At 38.7% G+C, this 14,965-nt stretch overlaps 1 long non-coding RNA gene across 1 annotated transcript; it reads right to left on the bottom strand.

Annotated features, from left to right (window-relative positions):
* Window positions 1–4,128: 4,128 nt before the first annotated feature.
* On the bottom strand, window positions 4,129–5,155 carry LOC139448403 (uncharacterized). The gene is made up of 3 exons (XR_011652081.1): window positions 4,878–5,155; window positions 4,491–4,640; window positions 4,129–4,214 (listed from the first exon to the last, which is right to left on the bottom strand). It is a non-coding gene; the product is annotated as an uncharacterized lncRNA (long non-coding RNA).
* Window positions 5,156–14,965: the final 9,810 nt, after the last annotated feature.

A 14,965-nucleotide genomic window follows, 5' to 3' on the forward strand; every position in this document is an offset into this window, starting at 1 on the left:
AATTTGTTGACATGGTCCGTTTCTTCTCTGTAATATCATTGTTTTAAACCCCTACATGAATAGTGTTGTGCTGAAAGTATTGCAGTTGTGCCGCCACATTGCCACATTTGATGTCGGTGAAGAAATGGGATGAAAGTGATTGAAGCGGACATAGAATGTACCAGTGTACATGTGATGTGTGTACAGAAATGTTACAAAGTTCACTGAATATTTTGTTCCTCTATTCTCATGTGTTTGCTGTAAGGGAAATACATTTAGAATACTCACAGTAGTGTTTGTTTAATTATCTGCGCTGATATTTTCAAATATTGTGTCGACATGAACATGCCAACACCTCTCAGTGTGAGCCCAGAAATACGAATCAAGTTCGCAGGATGTTGTATTTTATAATTTGCTGCTATTTTGCTCTCAATAACAAGTAGTTCGAATCCACACATGACTAGTTTACTGATCAACTGAAGCAGAAATGTCAGACTTAAGATGTTTATTCCAACACATCATCTTTCCCCTTAAATGACTGAATTTGCTCTGCAATGTCACAACAAATTCATTATTCACATTCACTTGATAAGGGCATTCACTTAATAGGGGCATTCACTTGATAAGGGCATTCACTTGATAAGGGCACTCACTTGATAAGGGCATTCACTTAATAGGGGTATTCACTTGATAAGGGCATTCACTTAATAAGGGCACTCACTTAATAGGGGCATTCACTTGATAAGGGCAAGGAAGATGATTTATATAAATAACATAAGGGATTGGCCATTTTGTATTCGGGTGGAGGGGGCCTGGGATTTTGCATCGAGATTAGATATGTTTCAGCTTCAGCTGCAGAACCAGTGTGTTTTTAAAGCTATGAGCCTGATTTTTTTAAAGAATAACACTTTGCAACAGTGTTATTTTTGTTGCAGGCAATTCCCTTTTTTCAACAGTCTTAAGCATAGTTTGGTTTTTTTTCAAGAATTTTAAGAGACCCCTCCTTAAGCATCTGTACATTGGATTTCACAGGTATGTATTGATAAAGAGAACGAAGATTGTAGACTTTGTCAGTCTCATAAATTAGCGGGTAGCGGGATTTTGCCGGTGTTCAGTTGCAGCATGGGGGTTCTCGGGTAGAATTTTATATGCATTGTGTGTGAGAGGTGTTCTCGTAACGATGTCAGGGCGCCTTTTGCTTCTTACTTTTTTAAATAATATCTCTACAAAAACGGAAGGATAGATAGCTGTAAACACACTGTATGAAAACATTTTTTGTAAGGATAAGATATATATATGGAACAACAACCTCTTTATTACAATTAGGTGCCACGTTTTGGTGTAGGTTCTAACACGGTTATCAAGCAAGTGATAAAAAAAGCAGCTTTTGTCTTTATAGTAAACCACAGCAGGTGCGTATGTCGTAATAAAATACAACACATGCTTATATGAATTATAGTTTATTGATTATGACAGATACAGCCATGCCTAGCATAACATACAACCATTCTGTGTCAAGTATTTATAAGACCTCTAGCACTGTATGCTTAGTCTGCTATATAATATCAAAGATTAATGACACAATTATGCTGATATAAAAACCATGCCAACGGAACAGTCAATAATAAAGCAAATTATCACAAATATACAATATCAGACTTGAAAGAAAAGTGTGTATCACAAGAGAATTGATTTCATTATATTTTAAAGCAACTGAATCATCCTCTAAATTATGATAAATATTTGATATTGTAGCAGAAGTGACAAATGCCTGTGTTATGTACAAAACAATCTCATTTACATCTATGCTTAGACTAGTCATCCAGAGCTTTAACATTGTACAAGAAATAAATCTGTTACAAATAAATACTTTTGGCTACTATATCTGTTTTATTCTACAATCACTCATCCACAATGTACAATTCTTGAATACATGATTGTAATATATGCAAATTACAGGTTAATTATGACTATGCATCATTATCATTGATGTTACATCCGGTGGTCTCAGCCGTCACAGCAACATATTGTCACCTTTGGTTACCAACAGACATATGATACTGTATTTGCTCAATGATCGAGTATTAAGTCTGTATCAATATCGCCTCAGCACAGAACGCCAAATCGCTTATTTCTAATAAATTGTTATTGAGTCTGTATCAATATTGCCTCAGCACATAAGGCCAACTCGCTTATTTCTAACAAATTCTGATCAAATTCAACACTAAACTACAGTGTATTTCACTTCTCTATAGTCTGCACGAAATTTTGCTCTATGAGGGACAAATTTCTAATGGAATGGTTCTTGCAGCCAAATGACATGATGAATGATAGAAAATGTGGACAAAGAATAGAAAATTAAGAAATAATGTATAAAAGATATTGAAGCCTTCCCTTTCACCCAGTAATGGGAATGAGTACAGATTATAATCTCATCATTGAAGTGTGGTGTATGAAATATCACATGCTTGATATCAGCAACAATGAGTCATTTAAGTACATGCAAAACATGACGATGTTGCCAGCACTGAAGATAAACAATGAAAATAGAAAAATACACTATACCACAGTCATTTGCAGTTCATAAACTGACACATATATACATTACATTTGATCATTATTCACAACATACTGAACAGGGAACAAATGAGATGTAGAACAATATGTTGAATTATAAAAATACCAATATCAAATATTTTTGTCATGGAAATGATAAATTCAGATCTAGATACCATGGTAACAAACATTTGTTCATACATTTCCCTGGTGGATTATTTCAATCTGAAAATATACTTTGCATAGTCTAATGAAGATGTGGTTCCAAAATTTCATTTCATAAACTTTTTTTTAAAAACAAATATAACTTAAATCATAAATTAAATTTGTTATCTATGCTGATATTAATTTGTTCCTTTTGATCAGAAATAATTTTGAATTATATAGAATTTTTTAAAATTCCCTCCACTGACTGTAACTGCATGAGCTGGGTAGTGTGTTGCTTGAGTAGGACTGTTCTTGCAAGACTTGTTCCAGCTCCAGCTGAGTGTGGGGCGGTCGGGTAGCCTAGTGGTTAAAGCGTTCGCTCGTCACGCCGAAGACCCGGGTTCGAATCCCGACATGGGCACAATGTGTGAAGCCCATTTCTGGTGTCCCCCGCCGTGATATTGCTGGAATATTGCTAAAAGCGGCGTAAAACCATACTCACTCACTCACTCACTCACTCACTCCAGCTGAGTGTCCACAATGTGCACTTGGAACGGACTGCCCGGCACATCCACGTTTGACCACTTCACATGGATGATATACAGCCCAGACTCCGTTGGATCAAAGCGACAGAGAATCGTCCTATCCTTTTGGCTATCTCTGTACATTTCCACTTGGAACGCCCCTGGAAAATGAAATACAGTGCATAAAACAGTTGTCTCCCCTTACTGAAAAAAACCTGTAATGAATGTGTATTGAACCTGTTTTTTTCTGTTTCAAAGTTCGCCTGTTTAATGCCTGTTTTATTAGTATTTTACCTGCATCACGTCATGACACCTATGTGTAGGAGGACAGATGTAAGTAATGCAGATTTTAAGATTTACATTTGGTGCCACCCACGATCAAGGGTGTGATGCTGACAGGCAAACAGTCGTGTTCAGTAGGATTCTGGCATGTCTAAGGTACTCAACTTTGCAACTACATTTGACAGTGGACGAAACTGACTACAAGTATGTATGCTTCTTTCACCTATTGTTCTTTTCATCAGGAGTATATAAATCAAAACTTTTATTGTATCTATAGAGTTAATGTCTTCTTGGTCAGTTGCTCACTAAAATGTTGACTGACTGAAATGATGAAACAGTTCATATTCACTGTATCTCGATAATTTAATATACAACTCACTAATGTCCCTATAAGATTATTTCAGGAAATGCCTCAATCACAAGGAACAATGCTGTATGCTTGTTTTTAAAATCTGAACAAAAATATACAGTTAGTTTTCAAACAATATCTTTTGAAAATTGATAAGGGTAAAGCAATAAAATTGAGATAAAGTTTGGTGAGACGAAGTGTCTATACCTTTAGGTCCTCTAATCCTGACCATGAGCTGTCCGGCACCTGCGACGCGGGTTTCCACAATAACTGGGAGGACTGGAAGGTTGCTAGGATACCATGCTCCACGCCGGGCCCACTCACACGCACTTTGCTGGCATCTGGTTGTGCAGATACTCGGAAAACAAAGGGGCTTCCTGAGAACAAATTAGTAATACAAACATCACACATTCAAAACTATCTTGTTAATAAATATTTGGATTTACAAAGGATTGACACTTTGACCTAGTTTCTATATTTGCACACTGGATCATAGAAGTCTCCTTAAGAACCCAGCATCCTCAAATATGATTCCAATCATCATACAATTAATGTCTTGGGAAAGTGTTTCTTGAAATAAATCTTCAACAGTAAGTGAAAGTCACAAAACACAAACAACCCGACTGCCACTCCTCGCCAGAAAGTGTACACACCTAGAACATGCTCGCCGCCATATTTGACCTGCAGAACATGTCTTCCTGGTTCCTGAGCCTTGACTAAGAGACGGAAGGTGCCATCCCTGTTGTCCTCGAGGTCACAGTAGGCCACCTTGTTGGGACCACTGCAGAATGCTGTTAGCTCACCTGGATACATGAAGAGCATCATATGAAGTGAGTAGTGATATAATACAGATTGCTGGACATTGGTGTTTTTCTGATGTCCTACATCTAGAGGTTATTTTTCTTTAAAATCAAACAAGATATCTCCTTGTAAGCCAGATGATGAGCTACCCCCAAAATATGAATCTTGAGTCACTCAGCTGGTCTCATAAAGTTATCAAGAAATCTGGAATATGACTTAAAGCTGAAACCATTCTTTACCTGGCCCTGCTTTCCTTGTGTCAATTCTGATGTCAAGGTCACGGCCCAAAAGACCTCCCTTTAAACCTTCACCGCTCACAGCAACCTTGTTTGGGTAGAAAGCACCAATGACGTTGACCTTGAATGGAGCCCCCTTGACCTGTCGGCCATTCCAGGTGATGTGGAGGAGATACGCTCCAGGGATGACAGGAATGTAAGTACATCTGTACTTGCCCCCGCCAAGTGGCGACGTGATGACGTTGACCTCTGCCCTCACTCCTGTAAGCTGCACCTGGGGCTCATCTGCATTTAAATAACATCGTCCAATATCTGTACACACTCCTTACAATTCCAACACAGCTGATATTCATTACCCAATAAAGCATGGAAATTAAACCCACTAATAACACCCATTGCTAAATTCACAAATAAAATCATTCAGTGATTCAAAGAAAACAATACTTGAAAACATGAATTCCTTGAAAAACATATAATAATATACCAAAACATATTTCAGTTAAAAGGATCAGAACATCATCTTCAAGGGGATCAAACTCCGCTCTAGGTCTTGAGATTGTCACCGTGTAGATAGGTTTATTAGTAATGGCCAGATTAATACACAATTGATCTTGAGCTTTAGCCCGGCATTGTTTCAGTTATTTATTAAGGTATATATGTTCATATCTCCATGAGGTACATTATAAGTTGTAGCCTCCGGCTGATGGCACAAAACTGGATGCAGGACACATAAAGCTACTTATTACCCACGTGGTGAAGATACAGGTGGTAAGATACTAAATCCGTATGTCACACGTGTGTCGTACAAGGTTGACCTTGTTTTATTCGTTTTGATTACATAACCGTGACCTCTGTCACACGGGGACTACTTTTTTCATTCATAAAAAATCGCGAGCCGTCATTCATTTTGCGATTACAAGGCAGAACTGAAGAAATTCATGAGAAGGAGAGATATTTACAAACACTTTATTAAACCAAACAAGATAGTCACACGCATCAAATTCGTTATGCATAGAGCTCCTACAGGCATATAATCGAGCTAGATCTATAAATCGATTTACAATGTACGACTTCCGATCGAGCGCGCCCCTTGAGCGTGACGCACCCGACCATTTTCGCAACTTTCAATTTGATTTAACGTAAAAGGATAAGCGTGGTGAAATGAAGTCTGTTTCAACTATCTGGACAGATATCTAGACTTACTTGGGATGATCCGGTTGTGCCATCGGTGTCCCCTTTGAAGCGTATTTTGTGGGGCTGTTTCGGGAGGTGTTGTTCATGAATGAACGAGCACGACAAGATCACTTAAAGTTTACAGTTCCGATACAAATCATTCGACAACTCCGTGGAAGTGTGCTTGACTTCTGATTTTGTGGCCCCAAACATCCCAAATGTGAACAGTAACATTCCCTATCTCTAGCGTAAAACGCTGTGAGTGGATCGCGGTTGTCTTTTCTTATTCCGGTGCCGACCTTGCCCTTCGATCGTTCGAAGCTGTCACTGACATGCAAGCAGATTTGAGTTTGTTGATTTTCACGTCTTCAGTATATAGGGTGGTACAGTTAACATGAATTTCTTTGGCGAACAGTCTGATCTCCCTCTTCCAAAATGGTACTGACATGATATAAATTCAGCTGATAGGTCAAGGAAACCGAACTATTTTGATTGCACAGACAGGACCCCGGCAGTGTGATGCGTGTGACTGTTGGTCTGATATTCAAAGCGCGGCGCTAATGTGACATTTCAAATTTTCTTATCGGTGACCTGCGTACTAACAACATGGCGCTTGAATTAACATAAGTTGAAGACTTTCTTGCAAAAGGATCTTGAGCGTCGGTGCTGGTTTGTTTGCAAACAGAACAGCAGTCGCATGTTGTTAATGCGTATGCATAAACATGTCAACAATGCCCATATTTGGTTATATATCAATATTCATGCGCAACCAGATTTTGCAACCGGTTTCAGTTTGGTCTGTCAACGAACGTTGTTATGTATTTACACTTAAATATATATTTAACGTGGGTAATAAATAAAATACCACACTCAGTCACGTTAGATACCATTTTTACGAAACTCGTGAACTTTCTATGGTATCTGACCTCGCGTTCACTCCGTCAGATACCATAGAAAGTCCACTCGTTTCATAAAAATGGTATCTAACGAGAATGAGTGTAGTATTCTCTATATATACACGTGCTGATACTACATACAACGACACCTCACATCTGATGCTGACATACAGCCACAGTTCACGGCCTACAGAAACATGTTCCCATCAGATGCTGACAGCCACACCTCACTGCATACAGAAACATGTCCCTATCAAGTGCTGACATACAGCCACAACTCACGGCCCCCACAAACATGTCCCCTTCAGATGCTAACATACAGCTACACCTCACGGCCCACAGAAACATGTCCCCATCAGATGCTGACATACAGCCACACCTCACGGCTCCCAAAAACATGTCCCCATCAAATGCTCACATTCAGCCACGCCTCACGGCATACAGAAACATGTTCCCATCAGATGCTAACGCACAGTCACACCTCATCGCCCCCACAAACATGTCCCCATCAGATGCTAACATACAGTCACACCTAACTGCCCACAGAAACATGTCTCCATCAGATGCTAACATACAGCTGCACCTCACCGCCCCCACAAACATGTCCACATCAGATGCTAACATACAGCCACACAGCCTCTGAATATAGATACGTAACTGTCTCTGTGGCCACCACTTTTTTTATCAAAAGCCCCATGGATCAAGGAATGAATTTTTTCAATGAGTTTGTCATGCAGGATAGTGGTTCACAATTTTGAAAAATCCAATGTTTTGACAGAATGAAACTTGGTTAAGATAAGACCTCTGTGTGGTATTTCACGTTGTTTGACACAGCTGAGGTTATTCACTCATTAGGGTGTGTAGTTTTGTGTGTAGTTGATTGAGGTGTTAATTGGTTGCAGCCGACTCGATTGGCTGTCTACGTATCTGGTCGGCATCTTGTCAAAGTGTAGCTTTAGCTACACCCATTTTATCACTGTAATACAGTTGCTGAGCTGAGCCACTTTGGTATTTGCACCGATGTACTTAATCAGGGACCTTTTTCACCTCAGATTTGGTTTATCTGATCTTTTACTGTCATCTTTTAGTACAATTAGCTTTTATTGATACACTGTTGAACCTATTACCACGTTTTCATTATTACTTCATTCTTGTTTAATTACATCCCTGATCATTTGAGACAGCCCCGTGACAGTCTTTCATTCATGGCAAATTATGTCACCACAGTGTAAAACGATGATACAAAAATATCCCTTGATGTATATAATTGCAAACCTGAACTATTGCAATTTCATGCTGATACAAGTACATTGGAATGCTTGATTTCTGGACACAAAATTCAAAGCCCGAGAATAAATACTAAATAAATTGTGCTAGTGGTGCTGTAATGAATTATTTTTTATATAGAATTCATTTTAGATTTGACTTTAAAAAATAATTCATTTGAATCTCCTCACTCCATTGACTGTAGCTACGTGAGCTGGTGAGTGTGTTGCTTGAGAAGGACTGTTCTTGCTAGACTGTCCGAGTGTCTATGTACTTTGTACAAATTGATCCCGGTTCATCTATGTGTAACTACTTCACGTAGATGATGTACAGATCAGTCTGTGTTGGATCAAAGGGACAGAGAATCGTCCTTTCAGTGTTGGTATCTCGGACATCTCCACTTGGAATGTAGAAATACATTGTTGGAGTCAGTGGCCTTTCTTTATGTGCACATGGAAATGTTAAGGTATTGAACATGTCATGCACGTTCGTTTCATAAATAACATAGTAAACGAACAAACTAAAATATATAAGACGATTTAGCTGACACTGTCTGATATTTAAAGTGTTGTAGGTTACATATGTAATATGTTAATAATGTTCACTACGCCCATAGACAAATCTGCGGAGCCTATTCTGGACAGTATATCGATGCATTACAATAAACCTTACCTCCGAGTACCCGTAATACAATGATCATGTATTTTTAGATCTTGATATCTACCCATCCAATATCACCATGATGATAAATAACGACTAATAAAACATTCTACACCACCGACAGGCATGTACAAAGTACATGATTTCAAAACAGATTGTGAGTCTCGAAACTCCACAAGACTAGGAAAAGAGGGATGACTTCAACTTCCCAATACTTTTCCTTTAAAATCCCAACCACTTCACCTTTTGGTGTCTTAACTTAACATCTTCGGGAATGCACGTTCTTCGATAATTTCAAACAGCATCATACGGCTCATGCTCAATGGTTTGTTTTGGTTTCTGTTATTAAAGGTCTTACTAAAGCTTTCAAAATGGTACATGGCGGACATGTTGAGGACACTTTCAAATTTGACGCATCAAGGGCTAAAATTATGTCCGATGCAATTCCTTTTTCAACTAATAATATGTGTATATATGAATATTCCAGCATTATCACGCTTTGGGACATCATCAATGTGTTTCACACATTGTAACCATGCGGAAATCAATCCAGGTCTTCGACGTGACGAATGAACGCTTCATCAACTGGGCTACCTTACCGTCCCCACACTTCCCTTTGCATTCAGTTTGACTTGTAATAGTGACTCATAAACACATGCGGAAGGTATCGAACAATAGACTGCTTCTAACTGTTATTTCTGAGGATTATGGAAATAGTTTTGTCGGGAACTGATATCAGTTTAGTCGCCGCCGTGACATGATTGACATCTCCATGTTGTAGTAACCCAAGGGCAACTGCACAGCAGATTAGGTCCCAAGTATTCAATGTTTGTCTTAGATGAGTGAACGTCACGTGCCTGATAACATGGCAATCTCAATACACAGTTCATATATACAACTGAAGTACCTTCCTATACACGTTATGTAGCTGTCTGAATCAAACCAAATTTTCAGTAGAGTTGTGCAAGGCATTGAACAAGTACCAATTATGTATTATATAAGCACGCAAAAAGGATATTCTCCTTTCACAAGAAAAAACTTATTGTTATTTCCATCAACAGAGCATATCACATGATTTACCGTACAGCAGATTGCCTATTTTTTGGTCATTTATATTTTACAAAACATATTTAACAAACAAGATCCATTCTAACTAAAAGAGACAAAGTAAATACATCGACACTTAAAGGTTTGAACCGCCGTCATATAGTGGGAGTATTGCTGAGTGCGGCGTTAAACAATAAACAAACAAACCATAAAGGTTTGACTTAATTTTACACAAACTTATTAACGATACCAGTAGGCACATTCAAGTGAACATTTCCACCGACCACTGCATGACGTTTTCCCTTGACATCAACAATGGTCGCTGTTGCCTAAAACCGTGTGCTCACAAATTGCTGTGCAGAGTTGCGTCCCTTGAGCGTGCCGGAAACCTGTGGCCATGGGTTCGAATCCAGGTTCACACCGATTATTTTTTGTATGCAGATACTGATATGCTTGCTTTGACAACAGATAACTGCTCATATATGATCCAAATATTTAAGTAAAGGTTATAAATATCATGTAATTTGTAATACTCAACATGCATGGATTCAATGTGAAAAAACAATAGATGGAAAAACACTATGATGTGAATTAATAGCATATGTTGAGAATTGATATTGATAGTAATGCATTTAATGTACAAAGGACATATATTGTTGGTGAATTGTTTGTGTATTATGGACGAGACGGCCAACGTTTCCAAAGTATACACATACATACAACTGCAGTAACAGTACATGTACACTGTATGAAACGTGAAGAAAATAGATTTAATTATTTTTTCTAAGTTGCATTAAGCACTGAGCAACATGAGTTAAATGTCACAAAATTCTATCACATGATTTCCAATAAGAACGGATGAAAACTTTTTGTTGAATGGGTTATCATATGTTATTACGTGTTCTACATCCGGCTTAAATGCAGACGCCAGAATCGCTGTTTTAACAACATATATATAACATCAACACAATTTGCACAAATCAAAATCAAAAGTAATTTGACATAGGATGCAATCTAAATAGGTTACTCTTACACTGTGATTCATCCTCACGAGACTGATAACAAGATAGTCTATATACTCAACTGAGATAATAGCACATGACTAAGTATATGTGTGCTACATAGATATGCGTTGGATGCACTGCAATACGATGTGCAGAGATGTGTCCCATGAAATTATGACCGTTGGTTCGATCCCAAGAGTCGCCCTGATTATGTTTCCAGGTTTGTCCCTAATGTCTAAATGTCTGAGACCTGCACCACAGCCTTTCCTCCAACATCATGCCGGCACGCCGTGATGTAACAGAAATACTCTTATAAATGTTACAAATGTCAATAATCTACAAAATCTGCCAATGAATCAAATTACGAATTGTATTTGCATCAAAATACCGGTTGCAAATAAACAGGTTATATCTATCATTGCTGGAGTAAGTGAGTGAGTTGAGGTTGACGCCGCGGTGCGGTGCGGCACGTTTATGGAGCTGCCAAACTACGGATCATAATCAAAGAAGAATCTTTAATTCCCTTACCCTCAAAGAAAGTATGTTGAAGGGTGTTTGGATGCGCTGTAATGTCTCTGGGTGTTCTGGGCAATCGCTTGGTTGTCTGATTTGTTTACATGCCACCGTTGTTTGGCATGAGTACCTGTTTCCGGCGACAGGCAGCATGTAGACACTTACTTTTTAGACAAATTGGATGGGGCTGCACGTGCTTAACCTTTTCGCCCGGTGTCATCACTGATTTTCGCTTGTCCATTCATGTGATTTTCACTGCTGATTTTGTTTCGGTGGATAATCAACACTGGTTGTTCTCTGGCAGTGATATATTATGATTTGTAAGATCCTGGAACCGAAATAAGTACCTTGATATATTTTGATGTCATTTAAAATGTATGTACGATGATGGCACGATACGAGGCAATAGTAAGCAATAATATTTAATTCATAATAACACATCGCCAGTAATTGTTTATACATTGTATATATGAAACTCAAACTAATTCATATCAGTTTGACACTCGCCTTAACATTGCTTGCCGCTGCAACGTGGTTGTGCAATCTGAATATCCAATGTACTATGTACTCGTCAGTGATATAGAAGGGCCCCCTTCACGCTCTTGCTTGTTGTGAGTTTGTTTGTTCGTTTGTTTGTCGTTTAACGCCGCAACTCAGCAATATATAATCGAGTAAATAATCGAGTCTGGACCAGACAATCCAGTGACTGACATCATGAGCATCGATCAACGCAACTGGGATACGATGACATGCATCAACCGAGTCACCGTGCCTGACCACCCGATCCCGTTAGACGCCTCTTCAGACAAGCAGAGGCGTGTTATGAGAGATGACTAACTTTGATCGGGTGGTCACTGCCACTGTTTCCTGACGGCGTGATACCCTGCTCATGACATCAACCACTTGTTAGTCTGGCCCAAACTCGATTATTTACAGGCACACGAGATATTGCTGCCATCGTTCTCTCTCTCGCGTTAACAATGAATAAATGATGTATATCAATAACATATGATTTTAGTATAGAAATCACACTAATCTTATCTTTAGTTTCAACATGTATTTCATGATCAGGTTGTACCTTTTAAGGCTCTGAAAAATAAGAAATCAAACAGTTGCAGTTGTCAGCCCTCTATATACTTTTTGATGGTTCTCAATAAATGATATTTTAAGCATCATCCTAGCTACAGCGACGCCATGCTATCATACACGTCACCGACCCAAACTAATAGGTGATTTTTATGTGGGTTGCATGTGGACACTAGCACCGTTATCGTAAATAGATAACTATTGCTATAAGACACAAATTTATCTTTTAACCTTACAAATATACTCTATAAGATATGAATTTCCTTTTTACAATTTTTTTTTATATACCGATTAAAATAAAAAAATGCAGCAAAAAAGGTTTGGGTGATGCTGGCACAGTCTTGCTGGTTAGGCTCATCATCTGCTCAGGGCCCTTGACCCCTCTACACGCAATCCAGACAACAATGGGACTTTTCCCAGGTAGCGCTGCCTAGTCAAACCAACCAAGAACTTTTCGGAAAATGTGAAGACTCCCCAGCACTCCAGCCTTCTGCATTACCCAGATTGTCAGAAGGGTTGTATTACAGGTAGAAAACCCTGGTACTCAATGTCAGTAAACTGACTGGGAGGTACCAAGCCTAAGGCACCGAGAAAAATGGGGAGTCGGACAACTTGGAACTTTGGATTCAGGCGTGACATTTCGAAAGCGAGGTCCGGATATTTGCCAGGTTTTTCCTCAATTTTGTCAATCACATTAGTGTCAAAGGAGAAAGACAATTCAATGATATGAATGATTTCATTGGATTTATGAAAAAGACAAGATCAGGTTATCATTTTCCATGACGGCCTCTCCATATTGCGGGCCGTACCATGGATGGACCTCTGTGTCAAAACCACAGTCATGGCGAAGGTAATAAAAGGATCGAGGCTTAAGATACTGTGTTTGTGCCAAAGCGGGGCATCCACTGACAATGTGTTGGACAGTCTCATTAAATTCATTGCATAATCTACATCTCATATTTACATTTTGATGCAAAATCACACATTGACGTTATTATTATTATTATTAGTAGTAGTAGTAGTAGTAGTACTATTATTATTATTATAATTATTATTATAACCGATTTTAAGACTGATACTGCACAAGTGATTATGCACAGGTTGTTATCTTAATAGGCTGAGGAATAACGATGAGTCAACGTCATGTGCTGACAGCATGACAGTCTCAATACACAACTGATAACCATGAATGACCACAGTTGTTTTTATATCTCTGTCTATATCCCTTCGTAATTGTCGCACACTGATGTGGCAACGGGTGATCAAGTAGTCTGAGGTACCAAAATTCGCTGTGCAGAGTAGCGTCAGTTAAGCCTGCCTGAAACCTGCAGTTGGGGATGCGAATATCAGATTAGCCCTGATGATGTTTCTAGGTTAATGTTTCTTCCGCACTGTACCCGTGCTCATGGGTTTAACAGAATACAAACATCTTATACTTTAATCACAATGAGATTTCCTCTCTCTTTTAATGCTGTCAAGCCATGATATAATTACAATACTGTTCAAAACTCACGCACTTGCCATGTCAGTCGTGTAGCACTTCTCATATATAAATGCGTTAACACAACTGCTTATGTTTAATAATCTAAGAATTTAATGCATCATATTACAGATTACTTACACCACAAAGTTCCAGCATAAAGCTGGTGCTAAGTCTACATGAAGAATCAATGAATTCTGTCATAATTTTACATCTATAACTGGTTAATATACATTGCATTTCTCATATGAAACAATCTTATTTACGGTTAGGTATGTGAAGTATGTGTGGCTAAATCATACCATATGTTCCACAAACATCAGACAATCAGTGCAGACCTCCTTTGCCGGGACTCGATTGTTTTATCGCGTGGACTTTGTCACAGGCTACAGTATATAATGACGGACCATCGGTAGCTTCGCCAAGGCAGTTGGCGCAGACACCGTATGCGGGTAAGTACGTTTACTCAGAAATTGAATCCGCGCTCACGTAAAATAACGTTGTAATGATCTGTGTAGGCTATAAGCTGTTCAGAGCATTAATTCATCTTTATACTTTATGAAGTAGTTACATGAGTCATATGGAAAGCATAAAACATGTTACTGAAACACTGTGTAATAAATATAGTATACATTTTCATTGCACAAGCGCATATTTCTTCTTCATTTTAAGTTTAACTCAAAATCCTCACAGAACTTTTAGTATGTTTACTAACAGCATTTACTAGTTAGTGGACTTCAATTTGACGTCTCTTCTCAGTGAAGGTGGTCGCGGTCAAGTCAGAGTCACTTTGTACTCCTGTAACTCTCAGCCGATTGCGCACATTGTGATAGCAACATGAGCCCCTAAACACAGTATTTAAATTGATGATCTAAATCTATCCATTAACGCTATGTCGGGGGAAACTGTACACAGAAAATGTCAGTGCCTTACTGAGCAAGCCATGTTCACATGATATGTTGGTAT

The sequence above is a fragment of the Haliotis cracherodii genome, unplaced genomic scaffold (assembly GCF_022045235.1).
Source record: "Haliotis cracherodii isolate W230 unplaced genomic scaffold, xgHalCrac1.p SCAF_7, whole genome shotgun sequence".
Taxonomy (NCBI): domain Eukaryota; kingdom Metazoa; phylum Mollusca; class Gastropoda; order Lepetellida; family Haliotidae; genus Haliotis; species Haliotis cracherodii.